General features: G+C 36.8%; 1 protein-coding gene across 2 annotated transcripts in view; it reads left to right on the forward strand.

The window, feature by feature from the left end:
* The window catches only part of rnf32 (ring finger protein 32), an 80,528-nt gene that overhangs the window by 439 nt on the left and 60,390 nt on the right, over positions 1 to 19,699 (forward strand). For both annotated transcript variants that reach the window (XM_077509387.1, XM_077509386.1), the window contains exon 2: positions 1,474 to 1,580. The gene's annotated coding sequence lies outside the window, so the exon portion shown is untranslated. The remainder of the gene's footprint in view (positions 1 to 1,473; positions 1,581 to 19,699) is intronic.

The following is a 19,699-nucleotide window of genomic DNA, read 5'->3' on the forward strand; positions in this document are numbered from 1 at the left end:
TCACAGTTAAGTACGTAACAGCAAGCGTAGCGCGATGAAGTAATAGCAGAAGTTCCTGCGTCGTTTGGATGCCACTCATGGCCCCGCCAGCGGCGGCCGATGCCAGTCTTTCGCTGCACTTTCCGTCTCATTAAAGCTCATCCTGGCTGACCTCCATGTTGGCTCGCCGACCAACCTGTCACTCGCCCACGACGTCCGCCGCCGCCAAAAGATGGCGTGTGCGCTTGGCAAGCGGCGGGAGATTGTTCTCCGCCATCTCGCAGAGATGCTGCAGTGGTGATGCCCTGAGGGACGCCACAGACAATTTAGTGGCATTGTGTGCAATGCTTAAAAAATGTAATTATGTGATGTATCGATTGCACTAGATGTCTTATAACTTATAATCTTCTTCTTCTAATATCGTAATATGGCTCTTATTGCCGCCTAAAGGACTGTAGCGGAACATTACTTCAATATGTGACTACTGTATATAAAAATTAGCAGTTACACCTGTCGCTAAGCTAAAAGTGAGTAGGCTAGCGCTAACTATCATTTTTGTTCTGCCTTGGCAGAAGTTTATGCCCTAGATGTGTATCAGTTGTCAATGGCACATTTACTGTTGTGCTTTTTTGGGGGGGAGGGGGAGATCTTTTAAATTATTGTACAATACTGTTTCCTCCTGGTATTGTATGTATGATGCTAGGCGCTAAGCTAAGAAACTGAGCGCTAGCACGGCATAGCAAGGTTAGTTCTCAAATCAATGTTTTGCTAACAAATTGTATGTTGCTAGCAGCTAAGCTAACTACAGGTCTTAAGTGTATTCACTATAATTCATGACTTTTTTGTGACGACACATTTACTTGTACTACTATTTTTTAATTTTTTTTTTTTGGGGGGGGACTTTCAAAATAATGTTGGTGGTGCCTTGTCTTCTCACAGTTTTCATACATTAACTTATAACGCTAGCTACTTAGCTAGCTAGGCGGAAGGACTATAAGTAAGTGAAATGATGAAAGTTTTTTTTCTAAATGTAAATTTGTAAACAATGCTACTAAATGTTGGTGACATTAATTCTTTTCTTTCCCACACCATTTTTTTGGCTAACAGAGGTGACGCAGCAAAAGTTAGGCTGCTTTTCTCCAAAACGTTTCTTGAAGGATTGAGGTCATTATTTACACCATTCTCGCCAAGGTTGCATGGCCAAGGTTGCATGTGACGTCTAATCCACTTTGCTTATTGTCACTAAACACATTTAATTTCTTTAAAAAAAAAAAAAAAATACACAAAAATAGAATAAAATCAACTACTGGATGTTAAAGAGGACAGCTTATGGAAATATGTCTATTTGCTTCGATGTATACAAATAATTGTAGTCTCTGAAGTAAAAGTAAAAGGAAGCTATACCACGCAAATCTTACGTTATTAGACAATTTCTGAAAATGTCTGTGAGTGAGCCATTTTGCACTTCAAATTTACATAATCATCCCCACACAGTTTTACCACCTGTGACGTGATCAGCTCGGCTGCGTGAAGATCCAGAGCTACTTTCAAGCAACAGCAGAAATGTTATCATCAAGAAGCAACGCTTTCAAAGCCAAAAGGTAAGCAGAGCTGCATTGATATTTGTGAGATGCACTGAATTAGCATTGGCCAAAAGTGTTAACTTCTGATAAGCGGCACGTGCTTGATTGCTCGGTGAGGTTGCCGTGAGGTGACATCACTGAATTTTGAAGAATAATTTCTTTCCGTCCAAGTCGCGGGACGTTGAAGGTAGCGCTGTTGACTTGAGTCGCCTGCACCTCCTCCTGCTCCCAATTAGCACGTTAAAGCCTCCCCGTGTCGGAATGTTTTGTAACATTGTTAGACGGATTAGGAGTGCGGGAATAATGGCGCACAAACATGTAAGTAGTATCAGGCTTTCTGGGTTGTTTGTCTTGGCGGCAAATAGGATTTCCTGTTCACCACAAGCAGCAGCAGCATTGTGTTGTGAGAAGTAACCAAGTACAAATACTTTGCTACTGTACTTAAGTAGATTTTTCAGGTAGCTGTACTCCATTTTAAAACAGTTATATGTACATTTCACTCTTTAGTTTGTCAAAATAGGCAACGTTAGATTTTCAATCTCTGATTTTTTTTCTTCAGTTAGCTTATTTAGCATTTAGCAAGGCTAACACTTTTTGTTAGTATAAAAGTGAATCCAATGCTAGCTAACGTGGTTTTTCATTTTTTCTTTTGTACTATTTTTTTTAATTTCTATTTAAGTACAGGAGTTGACTATCACACTGTTTTTTTTTTTAAATTAGTTTGATAAAGAAAAATAATATAATATGTGGACGCTAGTATAAGCTACTTGTTACTTAACTTTTTTAAAGGCTTTTTTTTTTTTTAAATAAAAAATAAAATGAAAAGTTGAATGTCACAAGATATCACACATTTTATTTGGATTTTTTTTTTTTTTTAATTAAAAAATGAAAATAAAACAGAAAAAACGAATGTTACAAGACATCCTTTTTATTCAGCATCTGTACTTGCACTTAACTACAGCGTGTGAGTACTTTCACCAGTTCTGCTTTCCGCCTTGCTCGAACCCGAACACCTTTTTCCTCAGCCAAAAAGGATGGAGGCAGTGTACACGGCTCACAATGGGAATGTCACAATACAGTAAATGTTGGAATCACAGCTCTTCGGAGTGTGTAAAGACTTTTTATTTGCTCTCCTCGGGCCGCTCCCAATACTTAAACATTAAACGCCAAGGCTAGACAGCCACAGCCACTTTGAACTGAGGTGAAAGAGGGCCAGGGGGTTGGGCTACACCGTGTCTTTGTGTGTATGTGTGTGCCTGCGCACTCCATAGGTGAGTCAGGACATGACTGACACCTGTTACATTTTCTGAAAAACTTTCCTGACACCATTTAAGAGTAAAAATTTCAACATAAAGCTTCAAGATGGTCGCATGTGGGCTAATTGATTGGTTCCCGATCATAAGCTGGCCACAGTTAACCGTTTATCTGAGGTATTTTGTCACAAATAAATAGTCAAAATACTTTAGGAAACCCAGAGGGAAATTGAAGTCTTTTTGTGTAAACATTTCTCAAGATAATTTTACATCCGTCCGTTATCTGAACCGCTTATCCTCACTTAGTGTCTTACAGTAAAGGGCAAATGCTCGGCTAGGTTCACTAGCTAGCTGTTTTGTGACAAATAATTCCTCAGAATATTGGATTACTTATGGATCACTTAGGAAACTTGGTGGGGTTTATTTTTTGTTTGCATTTTTTCCCTTTTAAATTATTTTCAAAAGAACATTTTAGAAGGGTTAGCTAGCTACCTGCGGTTAGTAGTTTATCAGCAGTTATTCACAATTAAAATATACGCAAAATACTTAATAGATTTTGTAGATTTTTGAATGAACATTTTCTAGATGGGAATTTGAGAAATTAAATGCTAGGCTAGGTTTGTTAGCTAGCCACATTTATCTGTTTATTTTCAAAACCGTGTTAATTCGTTCTTGAACTTTTGTGCTCGTGGCTAACTAGGAATTAAATATATTTTGTTGTCTTATTGGATACATTTTTAAAAACATGCATAATTTGTATATGGTTTGGATTGCTTTATTCATTCGTTGTACTTTTTTTTTATTGTCGGCACATACTGCAGTTCATGAAAATACGTTATAGTGCTAGTCGCTAAAATAGGAAGAAAACAGACCAACTTTTAAAATCGTACAAAATGGGAAGTTACTTTATGGTGACTTTGCGATTGATTGTCACAATTTTATCTTTTATTGATAGTCAAACATTGCAATTATCCAACAAGGATTGCGCTAGTCGCTAACAAGAACAAAAGTTACCAGATTCGTTCAGTTAATCTGATGATTTTTTATTTTCGTGACACGCATATTATATTAAAAATAAGAATGAAGCCAAATGGTGCTAGCTAACAACCTCACACACAGGAACATCCACTCGTTTTATTCATATATCCACTCTAAAGACCCCACGAAAAAGTTCAAATTGATCGGGAATGGGCCCCAAATCATTTTATGGCAGAAGTTTTCATGAAGCGGCAAGACAATCAGCCGCTGGGGGCCGCGTTTACGATTTGTTTAGCCAGCATTTCATCGTCCTGTCGTCCAGGAGCTTCTGTGCTACGATCACATATTTATGATATGAAGAATGTTTGTCTAGTAGAAGAGAATGTCTTGTAAAGATTGACAGATGCTAAGTTAATTCAACAGCTAGCAACAGTTAGCTGTTTGTTGCGGATGTTTTGCTACAACTGGTTCCTAAGAATCAGTTTCCGAGTAGTATATGGATCCCTGAAAGAAATTTGCTGTCAGAATTTTTCGAAAACAGTATTTTGGAAAATTTTATACTGTTTTTTTTTTAATGGAGGTTTTTTTTTTTTCTAAAAGAGAATTTTATTGCAGAAGGCAAATGCTTATACGTAGGGAGTTAGGCTACGTTCGCTAACCAGTGGCCTTGGCTTTGGCGATTTATCACAGTATTCTGGGACTAATAAATACTACAAGTCCTTTGTGGTTACCCAGAGGAAAATTTACATTTGTGTATAGAAATTTATAGCAGATAATTTGATAAGGCAAATTCTATACCAAGTTTGCTAGCAAGCCACAGTTAGCTGTTTATTAGGGATTGTCCTTACTCCTTACTATTGGTTTGTTATCCTTTTAGGAAACTGTTTTGTTGTTTTTAAAGGGAAAACAATGTTTAATGTAATGCTAGGCTAGTTTTGCAAGCTAGCGACACTGAGCAATTAGTTGTTGAAAAAGAAGCGTTTTAGAAGGCAAATGCGATAAAAGTTTACAAGCTAGTCACAGTTAGCCATTAATCAGAGAAATTTCTGGACTAATATTTCCATAGACTCACATTTTTGGGATCTACAAAGGAAATGATTGTAATTTTTTTTCCCCTTCAGTTTTCTTCATTTTTAGAAAAAAATTAGCAGGCAAATGCTAGGCTAGTTAGGCTAACATTTAGTTAGGAGCGATATCTCATGGTTAATAGTTCTTCGGAATCCATAATTTATCAATGTTTACAAATGTTTACAAACACATTGTTTTTGGGAGTTTTTTTTTTTTTTTTTTAAATTAAAAGACGATGCTTTAGAAGGCAAATGCTAGGCTAGCTCACAAGCCAGCCACAGTTCACTTGTTCTCAGTACTATTATATGGCTTATCAAACAAAATATTTTAACGTCAGTAATAGCAAACCTTGAGCAACTTCTGTAACCTTCCAGTTTGTTCTGCTCGCTAACAAAACATTGATTTACGCGGCTTTCAATAGCGGCGCGCCGAGCTCCGCCATCAAAAGGACGTTGACTCTAAATTAGTTGTAACACGCCGTCTTGCGAGTGTTTTTCCTTCAGCGTTGTGCTCTGTAAAGCAGCACTAATCCCAAAGCAGCTTTCCTCCAAAACAACACACAACCTTTGAGAAGTTCGTACAATTCAAACAAGAAATTGCGGCTACGGGAGGCGCTTTTGACGGGGCGGGCGTGTTGGGACAAGTCGCCATATTTGTTGGCGTCATCCGTGAGAGGTCAGATTCAGGAAAATGGAAGGAAGACAAGGGCCACTTCATCGTGTGTGAAAAGCAATTCATTATACTGGAGTTCAACATATGCCAAGCAGTACTATGTAATACATGTTATCGACGACATAAAAAGTTATTCGTCATTCTCGCATTCAAAATGTTTCTCTCTCTCTCGCTCTTTTTTTTTTTTTTTTTTTTTTTTTTTTTTAGTTCGAAACATTCAACTTCTCGTTTTAATTTTTATGTAAAAAAAATATGCAGTGCTTAAATTAAATATTTTTGTGATCAACTTTAAATTTTCCATTTTTATATATACCTGTATATTTTTTTAATTTGATTACATTACATTAAAATGATTTTAAATAACAAGTGTGACATATTTATTTAACCTTTTTTACATAATATAATAGATTTTGATACCTTCGTACCAGTCAAGATTACATTGTTTTTTCTTTTTTTTTTCTTTTCTATGAAAATAGCAAGTATCTTTGTAACATTAAAAAAATAGTGTGATTTTTTTTTTTTTTTTTTTTTTTTTTTTACAAATTAACTTTAAATTTCAAAACGTGTGGCAGCTGTAGCATTCAAACTGAATTTTAGTTTTTACTTTTCAAATTAAAATGTGGAAAAATACACTTGTTTCATTAAAAATCATTAAAAAATAATAATTCTAGCCATTCTAACTAATATCTTGTAACATTCAACTAAAAATGTTAAAAAAAATTAGAAAAAAAAGTCAGAATAAAAATAAATGTGATTTCTTGATACAGTCAACAGTTTTTCCTTTTAATTTTTAATGTTTTTTTAAAAATAATAAAACTAAATATAATTTCTTGAAACATTCAAACTGAATTATGCATTTTTATTTTTACATTGAGTTGACATCTGGGAGGTTGAAAAATGATGATGATTATTATTATTATGACTAATATTATTTTGACAAGACAGGAAATAGAGATTTTTTTTTTTTAAATAAATGAGAGTACAAGTAAAGAAATCTTCAGAAAACTTTTAAATACTGAAGTACAGACAACTGGAAAATGTACTCAAGTACAGGACCAAAGTATCTGTAGTTGGTTACTTCCCATCACTGGCAGCAGGCCAATAAGAAGTGCTCTTGTAACGAGTGCCGGTCTGTTTCGGACCGTGAGAGTCCAGGTGAACACAGCACCGCCCCCTCGTCTGCAGGTGGGAAACTCCTCACATCCTTTATCTTTCCTGCCTCCAAGCAAAAAAAAAAAAAAAAAGATAGAAGAAGAAAAAGCTGGAAAGTTTTCCCGACTGCAGGGCGGAGCAGTTTATAAAAGGCGGACGACATCAGAGGCGAGAGGATCATAGGCGTGCGCGTGCGTGCAGGTGTTTGACGTCGCTTTTAGTGGCGTAGACGTCGTAACGGGATCAAAATGTCACTTTTATTTCACAGATGCTGCAGTTTGGTTATGTTGTGGATATAACTGATGTTTATTTTGCCATGCATCATCTTAAAGAGCATCACTGTGTAGTCCAGTGCATCTGTGCGGAGAGGCTTTGCGAGAATGCCTGCTCAAAGAGTTCGGCTTTTTCATTATTGGTAATTGTAGCAGGCTTTCTGCTACCTAGTTTGTTCACATGTTTTTTTTTTCTCGGAAATTATGACTTTCCTTATAATAAGAACTAAAAACATGTAGAACTTTATTGTTATTTGTTTTGTTTTGTTTTCTTGTAACTTTGACATTCTTCTTATAATTTTTAATTTTTTTGTGACTTTTTTTGGTCATATTAGGACTACAGTATTACATCTGTCCTTGTAACATTTTTAAAATGCAATTGTTTTATGATTCATAACATTATGACTTAAGGTAGTATGCTGTCCTAAAATTGCAACTTTTTTTCATGTAACATTATGGCTTTCTTCCCATAATTTCACATTCTCTTTTTTTTTTTTTTAGCTTTCTTGAAGCAAAAATATTTCTTGTAATGTACATTTTCTCATAGCTTTATGACTTTTTACAACATAATTGGACTTAATTCTCGTAATACTGCAATTTACTTTCTCTGAATATTATAACTATTGTCCTTATATTGACATTTTTCACTTGTAACTTTAAAACTATGTGAAAAATATTTCTACATTTTGTAAATTTTTCCAGAATAATTGTTCTCGCTAGTTATGATTTTTTTTTTTTTCATCTAATATAATCACGCTATTCCAACTTTTCTCGCTTTTCTCATAACTTTGAGTCTTGGCTTCATTAGTAAGCTCGCATGTATCTGCTTTGACACCCCCCGTAGCTTTTAAATTCTGTGACAAATATTGGGTTTAATGCATTTTTCTAGAAAAACAACAAAACTTTAATCCCATTAGTGATGTTTTTTTTTTCCAGCTAATATCACGTTATTTCAATTAGGATTCTTTTAACTTTTCAGTGTGATTTTCAAGTAGTCTACGAACTTTCATGATTGTGATTGGCTGAATTGACTTCATGAGTGCAGCCTATAGCGCCGCCCTGCTGCCTTGGCATGCACAATACATGCTAGAGCGCATGTATCTGCTTTGGAATATTAATTATCACTATTGACCCAATATTACGACTTTCCCCCTCTCGTAGCTTTTAAATTATGTGAAAAATATTAGGTTTCAAACATTTTTTTGGAAAAAAATACAACTTTAATCCCATTAGTGATCTTTTTTTTCAGCTAATATCGTGTTATTCCAATTATGATTAACTTTTCAGTGTGATTTTCAAGTAGTCTACGAACTTTCATGATTGTGATTGGCTGAATTGGCTTCATGAGTGCAGCCTATAGCGCCGCCCTGCTGCCTTGGCATGCACAATACATGCTAGAGCGCATGTATCTGCTTTGGAATATTAATTATCACTATTGACCCAATATTACGACTTTCCCCCTCTCGTAGCTTTTAAATTATGTGAAAAATATTAGGTTTCAAACATTTTTCGGAAAAAAATACAACTTTAATCCCATTAGTGATCTTTTTTTTCAGCTAATATCGTGTTATTCCAATTATGATTAACTTTTCAGTGTGATTTTCAAGTAGTCTACGAACTTTCATGATTGTGATTGGCTGAATTGGCTTCATGAGAGCAGCCTATAGCGCCGCCCTGCTGCCTTGGCATGCACCACACATTTTTACCATGCATTTCTCTTGTCATATTTTTTTGCCCTCAGAGCTGAAAAGGTCAAACCGTTAATTCCAAAACTCCCCTGTTGATTATTTGGACTCTCTGTCGTCTCACCCAACTACCGGAGACCGCCTTCCCAAGCACGGCCTTTAGGGAAAAGTTTTGCCTGCTGTGAGAGTGTGTGTTTGACCACATCCTCATGATTGCGCGGCTCCCCGAAAAGTGACGCGGGGGTGCGTAAAAGCTCACCCACTTGCTAGACTGGCGGCTGCGCACACAAAAACGTGTTGAATGTTCCGACTTGGGTGCTTTTCGAGAAAAGTCGGGGGAATGCAGGAATGCTGCCGTCTCAGTGACGGTGAATGCGCACTCGCAGTAATTTGGTCGCGCGTGCGTGTTGTGACACACAGCTGATATGTTGAATCAATCATATCATCTTGACTTTTGGCTTGACTTGGACTTCCTGCTTGTGTTTTTCGCTCTTATCTGCTCGTACTCTGACCCCGCCACAGCTCTGCCTGTAAAAAGGCATTAAGGCCATCGTCGCACTAAAAGCTATTGCTCATCACTGAAATATTGCGCTTGACGGCGGCAATTTTTTATTTATCCTTTCATGTTTTTTATCGGATTAAACGCTATCATTTTATTACTTAAAAGTAAAACCGCAAATGTTTTATTCCTGATATTATCAAAACTTCAAGTTTCCCACATTTTTCAGATTAGCACATTTTTCGTGACGGTCAATTACATATTTTTGACAAATTGTATTGAGCTACTTCCACATTTTTCGGCAAATTTTAACCGTTCCTACTACCTCGCAGCTTTATTATCATCCCTAAAATTTACACATTTTCAAAATAAACCCCCCAAATTTTAAAATAAAATTAAAGATTTTACATCTTGAGCTCCTCTTTCCATATTTTTCAACTGATCCAAACCATTGCAACTTCAAACTGATTAGCTCATTCAAGACGCAAATAACATCATAACAAAAATACATTTTTATTTTGTACTAAATTCCCATATTCATTGAGACATTTTAAAATTTCATTTTTAAGAAAATATATTTTTCAATTTGTTTTTATCGCTCTTGCTAGCAACACTTAGCACATTCAAATCGAGCAAAAATTGATTCTTTCATATACTAATTAAACTTTTATATGCAATACTATTTTTATCATATTACTATTTTTATGCCTTTTAGAATTGTTCATCCCATCATTTCTATCGTTCGTATGTTTGTCACATTTCAGTGCAATCAAAGCCCAAAAAGTGCATCTTAATTAGGATACATCCACATTTATTATACAAAAAAAATGCATAAAAAAATTCCCCCGACGTCATCTTCTGTGCTACACATGGCCACTAGGGGACGCAGTTACATATTATCTGAGACTTGCTGAGAATGTGAGCGTCTCTTGCACTTTCGTGCGTTTTTCTGCCTTTTTTGTTTAAAACGAGTGAGGACTATTAGCAGTGTCAAAGGGTGCAAAGGGTTCGAGAGGATTTTTTTTTTTTCTTCGCGTAAGCAGCGTGAATGCTAATAGCGTGCGGCTCAGAGTAGTGCACTCAACTATGCTAAGAGCATTACTGCGTGGTGGAAGTCAAGGCAATTACAACAATGACAATATTCGCATATTTCAAATTGTAGCTTGAAGTGCATTATCTCAAGATTACATGGAGTCTAGTGGATATAAAAAAAAAAAAAAGTCTACACACCCCTGTTCAAATGCCAGGTTTTTGTGATCGGAAAATGTAAACGTAAATCATGTGACCGATAACCTTTTAACAAAAAAAAAAAAAAATTCACAACTGAGATGTGGTTGCACAAGTGTGCACACCCTCTTACAATTGCAGATGTGTTCAAAATTGACCAATCAAATTTAAATCTATGTTAGATGGAGGTCAGCACACGCTTGCCACCATTTAATGTGCCTCTGATTGCGCCTAGTTGAAGTTCAGATGTTCTAGTAGGCTTTTCCTGGAATTTTATTGGTCACATCTTGCAGCACAGTGCATTTATATGTACATATTCCATGTGCTATCGCTTTAAAAACGATGAATAAATGAACATTGAAGGGGTGCAGGAATTTCTGGCAAATACTGGCTTTTTTTTATGTGTGGCAAAAATATCGTGTCCTTCATGCTTCTGCTAGAAAGCACAAAAAAATAAAATAAAATCAGGAAAATCCTACGAGAACATCTGAGGCACATAGGTACTTCAAATGCTGGCAGCTGTATGGAGATTTCCCATTTAACATAGCTGATTGGATAATTTTGAACACAAACACACGATTTATAAGAGGGTGTGCACACTTGTGCAACCATGTCAGTTGCTTCTTTTTACTTTTCTGTTTTTTTTTTTTATTGAGTGTGCAAGTTATATATATCACTTTGATTTTGAAAAGATTTATTTTGGTTGTCATTTGGGGTGCGTATACTTTTCATATCCACTGTATATGTACGAGATGGATTCAAAAAAAAAAGTATGAGAAGGAAGCAGAAAACTGTCAAGCTGCCTTAAAAGGTAGCACTCATCCACAGATGATTTGGGGGGCCTATAGGGGGCACTGGGGGCCTAATGTAACCTTCTGCTGCTCTTCTGTGCTTTCCTTCACATCCCTGCTTTTAGTACCAAGACTTTTTTTTTTTTTTTCTGCAATAAAAAAAAAGTGGGGGCTGAGGGGTCCGCCATCAGCAATGTGTAATCACGGCTTGATTGGCACCCCGCGCAGAAACGGCCTGTAAATCACTCGCATGTCAAGTGCTCTTCAGACGGCTCCGTCAGCAGCACGCAGAAGAGGAATCACGTCATTTGTTCTTTGACGTGTTGTTTTCTTTCTTTTTTTTTTTTTTTTTTTTTTTTGCAGCTTTTTTTCCTACTTGCTGTCCTGCTATTTGCCGTCTAGGTAGTATAGGAGACAGAATGACATGGCAAAGTCCCGTGTGCCTTGAGTATTAACATTTGTGTTCCTATTTTTATGCTAGGGGGCACTATTTATTTATTTATTTATGTATTTATTTATTTATTTATTTATTTATTTATTTATTCTTATCATACTTTTTCAGAACATGACTGACTTTTCTCAGGCCCCTGATGGACTGTACGATTTTGCTTTTGCATACAGTATTTAAGTAGAAATATCACAGTAAATTCTGCAGAGTATATTTTACTATAAACAGAGTCTATTTGGTAAACACAGTAAAAAATTACACTTGAGAGAGTAAAATATTCAGAGTAAATTTTACTCCAAATATTTTTAGTGTCTACGGGAGAATTTGCCTATCCCATGGAAAAAAACAAACTATTAAAACATATTCAAAAGTACATTTTGCAAGGAGAGATTTTGACAAAATTTTACGAGTTTATAAAAAAAAAAAAAAAGTGACACAAAGGTTGAGGAACGAACGCACAACCTTCACTCTGCCACCTGAGCTATGCCACTCCCACTGTTTACTTATATCCAAAACGAGGATTGGCTGTCTCACCCTGAAGTGGATTTGTTCCTCAATCCTTGAGTGACTTTTCTTTTTTTTCTTCTTTTTTTTAACTGTGTTCCAAGTTGAAATTTTACTCTGTTTAGAGTTGGACCAAATAGCCTCTGTTTAGAGTCAAATTTACTCTACAGAATTTACTGTACTTGAGTAAAAGTGAAAAATGTAATGATCCTTGATTCATGCTGCTCTCAATCAGTCAATCAACCAATCAAAAGCTCACACTCAGTTGACTTCAATTGTCTTTATTTACGTAATTTCTTCTGTCATGATCTGCAGAGGTTAAAAAAAGGAATTAAGCTTATCATGGCAAAATTAATGAGCATAAAGTACAATTTGTTTTCAAATGTAGAGAGTTTTTTGGTTTGTTACTTCTGCGATAATCGTTTTGCTCCTCCTGAGCAGTGGTTACCAATGGAAACTCAAATTGAGCCTCACCCTTTTGTGTGATTCATGCATTAAGATGAACAAAGCACGATGTTGCTTCTGTGTGCGTGTGTGCGTAACTAATGTAGCATGCCGGCACTGAGCGTGACAAAGACGAACGAGCCAACGAAAGAGGAGGGGACGCTTCAACAGCGGCCGACCCTCCGACACCAATTAGCAGATTGATTACGCGCCCGAGAGACGAGCGGACGCGTGTCACTCGGCACCACACAAGGCGAGCGGCAGGAAGGAGGCCCGGCTCCCGGCTTTTTTTATTTTTTTTTATCCGTGTACCTGGAATGTTAACGCCGGGGAACAAGAGGCTGCTCCAGGCGAGCCATACAGAGGCACTGATCCGTGCGGCGGGTGTAGAGCGCCACGCCGACAGCCTCAACATGACGAATGTCGGGGAAGCTTCCAACTTCACAGCCATGATACTCCTGCATGCAGTGACGGAAATTCAAATGTTTGGCAATTTAGAGTTGTCGGTCTGGTTAGTGGATACGGTTCCAATTTGGTAGTAATCGGACTAAATCTTTGAGTAGTTTGCCTTTGAAGGAACCATGGTCAAAATGACCCTAAAAAAATCTGCTGCAAACAAAATGGCAGGTTTTTTGTGGCTCTAATCATGATAGACCAAATTTCCTCTTGATAAGTCAAAGCATCAGGGTCTGTTTTTTTTTTTTTTTACAAAATTACGTGGTAGACATGACCAAACTAAACAAACAAAACCAAACAGTAGACAATCTGTATCTTCTCAAGGATGGGTTCTTGATCATTTTTTGTGGGTCTAATCATGACAGACCAAATTTCCTCTGGCTAAGTAAAGGCGTCCGTGTCCGCTTTTTACAAAATTACCTGGTAGACATGACCAAACTAAACGAGCTAAATGGTGGGCATTTTGTATCTTTTCTGATATGAGTTTTGAGACAGTTTTTGTGGGTCTAATCATGATAAACGGATAAACATGCCAAATTTTCTGTTTTTAAGTAAAACTGACTTCAGGTCCTGAATTTTCTTTGGTGGCCTCCGAAAGCTGCTTCAAAACAAAATGGCAAACTTCCTTTTTTGATTTTTTGTTTCTTAATGTGATTTGGAGATTTTTTTTTTTTGTGGGTCTAATCATGATATTCATACATATACCAAATTGGATGTTGTTAAAGTTGTATTCAGTAATAGAATTAAAAACATACTACAAAAATTGGGAGACACAACCAAATATTGCAAACCAAATGGCTGCCTTAATATGTCTTTTTGGGTATGGTTTCTGTAGCCTTTTTTTGTGGGCCAACTCATGATGAACATACCCACCAAATTTCATTCTGCTAAGTCAAACTGCTTTTGAGGGCTGAATTTTCAAAACAAAACTGAGTAATGTGACCAAACCAGATCCCTTCCTGTGTCTTTTCAGGCATATACATTAGTTTTTTTTGTTTGTTTTTTGCTAGGGTATATGCATGATAAACTTGCCTACCAAATTTCATGATGCTCAAAGAAACTGACTACAGGGATGAATTTTCAAAAGAAAGAAACCAAAAATTGATATAAAGCCAAAAGAAAAAAATACATTAAATGTATATTCTTCTTCTTTATATGTTTAAAATGTATTTATTTTTTGTGGGTCCACTCGTGATAGAAATGCCTGCCAAATTTCATTTTGCTAAGTAAAACTGGTTTCAGCGACTAAAAAAAAAAAAAGGGTAACAACCAAAGCAAATGACGGACTTCCTGTTTAGATTTTTTGTGGGTCTGCTCCTGATCGACATGCCCACCAAATTACATGTTGCTAAGTGAAAGTGTCTAACGCTCGTCAGAAGTTTTAAGCCGTCACACTGCACCCAGGAAAAAAAAAAAGCCGAAAATGTTTGGCAATTTATCTGCGCCCGTTTTTGAAGTTTCCATGGTTACAATTTGGTGGAAATTGGACCAATTCTGTCGTAGTAGTTTGCCATCACGCTGGCAATAAAGCAGTCCAGAGAGCTGAGTCGTCGCCAGTGGAGCCGTGATTCGATTTGGGAAGCATTAGGTGGTGCTTCCATCCATCCCGTACAATATAGGCCGTGCCACGCTAAGAGGATGAGACGATGACATCACCTCCCGTTCGGAATTCCTCCTTCGCGTATGAATGAATGAGAGAGCGAGGAAAAGCGGTCGTGGGCGGGCTGGAAAACCAAAGAAAGCAATTTGTGAGATTAAAACATTTGCGGCGCATGATTTAGAAGGTCTATCGCGTGACGTTGCCTCCTACACACACACACACACACATTGCGACTTTCTTATTATCGTCTGCAGACAAGGTCAAAGCTTATTAAAAAGTCACCATTAACATTCCCACCAGGCCACCTCCTCCTCCACTTGGCTGGCTGGCAATTATTTGCTAAGTCATGACGGAACGCTGAGCAATGTTTCTGATGAGTCATGCCGTTTGTCGCACTTGCACCTTTCCGCAAGTTGAGTCACACTGGGATCAATTGGATTTAGTCAGTCAGGTCGAGGTGAATGTACTGGATATGGAGGCGGGCGGGGCCGTTATAAAGTCGAATACGTTTTAGAAAAAAGTTGTAATATTGTGAGAATAAAGATCAATTTTATTTTATTTTTTGTTTATTTATTAAACGTTATTTTAAAAGAATAAAGTCTTTTTTTTTTTTTTAGAAAAGAAGTCAGACAAAATATTCTGAAAATAATTTCAGATTTACAGTAAAGTTAGATTTTTTTTTAAGATAAAGTTGCAGTTTAGTAAGAAGTTATGTATATTTTTGAGAAAAAGACAGATTGAAAATTCATTTTTACAAGACAAATTATTATTATTTATAATTTAACACTAGTCATTATTCTTTTCAAGCTTAAGTTATATTTTTACTTTTACAATAAAGCAGTTTTTTCAAAAATGTATTTTACCATTTTAAACATTATAGAAGTAATCATTTTACAACGATCATTTTTTTTTCAAGAAAATTGATTTTTTTCCAAGAATTATTTTACAAGAACACATTTGTTCATAAAAAGCTGTTATATAATCAGCACATCGTAAAAATCAATATTGATAACTTTATTTGAATAAATTCATATTTTTCTCCAAGAATTATACTCATTTGCAATATTTTAATCGTACTTTATTTTATCTCAACAGTGGTAAACCTACAAAAATGATTTTACATTTACATGACCAAACACACAAACTTTGGATTATTATAGATTAGATATAAGATATTTTCAAGAAAATGCACAAAATTTACCTCCAACTATGTAATTAATGGACTGACTGACTGACTTGACTGACTGTCATTTGTGGCTCTTAATTTTTTTGTTGTCCAATCAGATTTCAGCCTCTCTGTGTTTCCAAGTAAATTTAGCGTTTGTGATCATCTTTTATCAGTGTACCAAATGATTTGTCCGGTGTAAAACTAGCATGCAGACATACACTTGTAAGATGAGAGGCGCTTTTATCAAATGAATGGTTCTTATCATCATCATTATTATTATTGTGGATGGCTGCTTTCCTGAGAAGAAAGTAAGTCAAGTTTAATTGCAAGGTGAGGAGCGGCTGCGTGATTGTTGGGGGATTGCCGCCTTTATAATGAAGGTAAACATGACACTTGGCGTCCATGCTGCCTGGCTCACATGTGGTTTCTTCTCGCCGATGTCAGATCGTCATGGAGACAAAAAAAAAAAAAGCGTATTAATTATCAGTGTGTGCTTCGAGTGGTGTAGTGTCAGAGTGGCAGCATGTCCACGTGTTAAGGTGCTCTCCCCATTCCCCTCCTTGCGACTAGTGCGCCCGCCGTTGCAGGACCCGACATGTTGACAGTCTGCAGGGATGTGTTCAAGGTCTGCAGGAGAAAACAAAATTATTTTATCATCATACCTACCAAACATCCTTCCAACACCTTAGCAATCTACTAGCCTACCAAACAAACTACCGACCTATAGTTTAAATACAGAATGACAAATGTAGCTAACGACCAACCAACCAAACTACCTACCCCCCAATTGTTTGCCAGTCTACCAACCTATATCTACCAACTAACCTACTAACAATTTACCAACCTACCAACCTATTGACTGACCGACTGACCTACTACCTACCTACCTACCTTCCTACCTAATGTATCTAACAACCTACCATCCCATATAACAACCTACTTACTGACCTTACAAACCAAACTACTTACTATTACCTACTTACCAATTTACCAATTAACCTACCCACCAACCAATCTACCAACCTATCAACCAAGATGCTTACCAACATACAATCTACCAACCTTTCTACCAACCAACCAACCAACCAACCAACCAACCAACCAACCAACCAACCAACCAACCAACCAACCAACCAACCAACCAACCAACCAACCAACCTACTACCTATCAATTAAACTACTAGATTATCTATCGTACCAACCTACCTCCTAACCAAACTAATAACCTATCTACCAACCAAACTACCAGCTTATCAAGTAAACTACAGGCCTATCAACCAGCCTACCAGCCAACCTGACTAGTACCTACAATTACTTAACACCTTACAATTAACAGACATACAAACCGAACTACCGACATACCTACCTACCTACCTGCTTACCAACTTACCCAAATATCCTACTTTGTACAAACCAATCTAGCAAGTACACTACAAGCCTATCTATCGGCCTACCATCCTACCTACCAATACTTTACAAACTTATCAATTAACCTAGGAACTAACCTACTAACCAAACTCCAGGCCGATCTACCAACCTACCAATTTACCATCTACCAGCCTACCTATTGGTTTACTGGCCCACCAACCATCCTGTTTACTAGCTGTAAACGGATGCATCAATGAATTGAATTGTTAAGAAAACAACCAAGTGTGTTTACTGCTGTTTCCTGCGATGTTAATTTGTCTTTCCGGACTTTGTGGATCTTGTGATCATTACTGCTTGTTTTTGATCTTAAATTGTAATCTGTAATCTTTTGATGTACTCTTCCACGAGGGAGCGGCCCAATTACAGGAGGCTTCATGCACACCGTCAGCAACACTTTTTTTTTTTTTGTGGCCAGCTAAGTGGAGTCAGACATGAAGGGCCGCTGTGAAGTTTTTACACAGTTGATCATTTTTATAACGCCAGCCTTTTAAACACAGGACGTATTTTGGAGAGTGGCGTCATTCGCTTGGGGCGCAGTCGTTAAATTCAAAATGAGCATTTGATGTCGCAAAATTCCAATAATTCACGATTCTAGCGCATCCGTGTTTGCTAACTTCAACGTGAAAGATAATGGCCGTCACACAACCATGTGATTGACAATCAGTGAACGAAGATATTGAGAGGTTCCAATTCAATGGAATCGCATGAATGTATTATTAATTTAAATGGTTACGTTACTGATAAAAAAATAAAAAATAAAAATAAACTAAAAAGTGACTTAATTGCAAAAGTCTTTTTTTTTTTTTTAAGTTTCCTGAAAAACTAAATATACAAATGCATTTAATGAAAACACAAAACATTGCCTTACAAAAGTCCACTAGCTTGCTGCTAACACACAATGCAAATTGCCATAACGGGTTAAAAAAATAAAAATAAAATAAAATAAAAACGACTAATAACACTAATAATACTGAAGCTTAGCAACGATCTTCTTCTATGTTCATCATGTTGTCTTTGTGTAATATTGCCCCCTAGTGGCCAAGGCATACACATTCGACAGAAAATGCCCATTAAATCAATAAACATAATTAATTCACTGGCTTTGCTAATATTGTGACTCATTATGAAACCTTAATTATACGTACAGTTGATGATGACTCAATGACCCTAAAGAGGCCCCCAGACCACACTTTGGGAAAGCAACAACCCCCCTTACACTTTATCATGTGACTGTCTCTTTGCTGTTTCACTCATCTCTGCCTCGCTTGCTTCCTCGCTCGCAATGATGTAATGCTCATCCCGAGACAAAAACAGTTTTGATATTACATCATCGCCTCTAGACCCGAGTGCACATGCGCAGCACAAACTCACGCACACACACATTTGTGATAATTAAGCAGCTCATTGTTGACATTCAGCAGCCTTTCACAACTTGTGAATGTGGCACTAATTTGGCTTTTTTTTTTTTTTTTTTTTTTTTAAATCATATAGCACATGCTTTCCATTCTGAGCATCTCAGGACAGCTCCAGTTGATTTTTTTTTTTTTTTTTTTTTGCATCATGCTGCAGGAAAGAAGCAATTACAGCGCGTCTTGGTCTCCATCCTCCGTATCACACATCTGCCTTCCTTTGGAAGACGCTCAATAATGAATGTTGTGCTTTTTGTTGGGCGGCGAGGTGGGAAATCACGGGAGCTTGCCAATGTTGTCGTCGGGGCCCGGTGTTGTCACAAGGAAAGCCTGTGTTTTCATAACACCCGGCGTGTCCTCGCACGCTCCAAAAAAACAACAAAAAAACAAAAAAAAGGGCCCACTTAAGACACACGTCGATCATCTTTGATAATTACATATTTGGCAGTGTGCAATTACAGGATAAACGAGGAAATAACGCCATATGTTGTTCGTGCTGGTTTTTAATAAGGGCTGTCTAAATTAAAGCGTTAACTCTGGAGATGAATTTAAATTATTTACAGTGTTAAAAAATTAACTCAATTAACTCAGTTTTATTTACTTACTGTTACGGCCTATAATCTGCAGCCAAACTCCCGCGAAGATGGACAAACCATATTAAAATAGCATATTAGACTAATATGTTATAGTTGTACATCTTTGGCGTTATGTATCATCTCAGAGCAAAAAACCTGCTCGTTCCCTCCATGGGGCCTTGCAAATCAACCCTTCTGAAGTGGGCTGCTTGTGGGCGTGACTAAACCTGGAAGGGAGAAGTTAATTCCCAAGATTTTACTTCAGAAATATTTGTTACAAGCTTTGTAGAAAAGAGTAGAAGCAGACGTGGAACAAAATGTAATTAATCGCAATTAATTACGGAAAATTATGCGATTAATTAGTGAACAAATTTGAATCACTTGACAGCACTAATTTAAATATTTATATATATATTAGTAGGGATGTACGATAATATCGGTGGCCGATAATTATCGGCAATTATCGTCCAATTTGACGTCAAACAGATAAACCAGATAATAGAGAAAT

This window comes from Festucalex cinctus, chromosome 20 (assembly GCF_051991245.1).
Source record: "Festucalex cinctus isolate MCC-2025b chromosome 20, RoL_Fcin_1.0, whole genome shotgun sequence".
Lineage (NCBI taxonomy): Eukaryota > Metazoa > Chordata > Actinopteri > Syngnathiformes > Syngnathidae > Festucalex > Festucalex cinctus.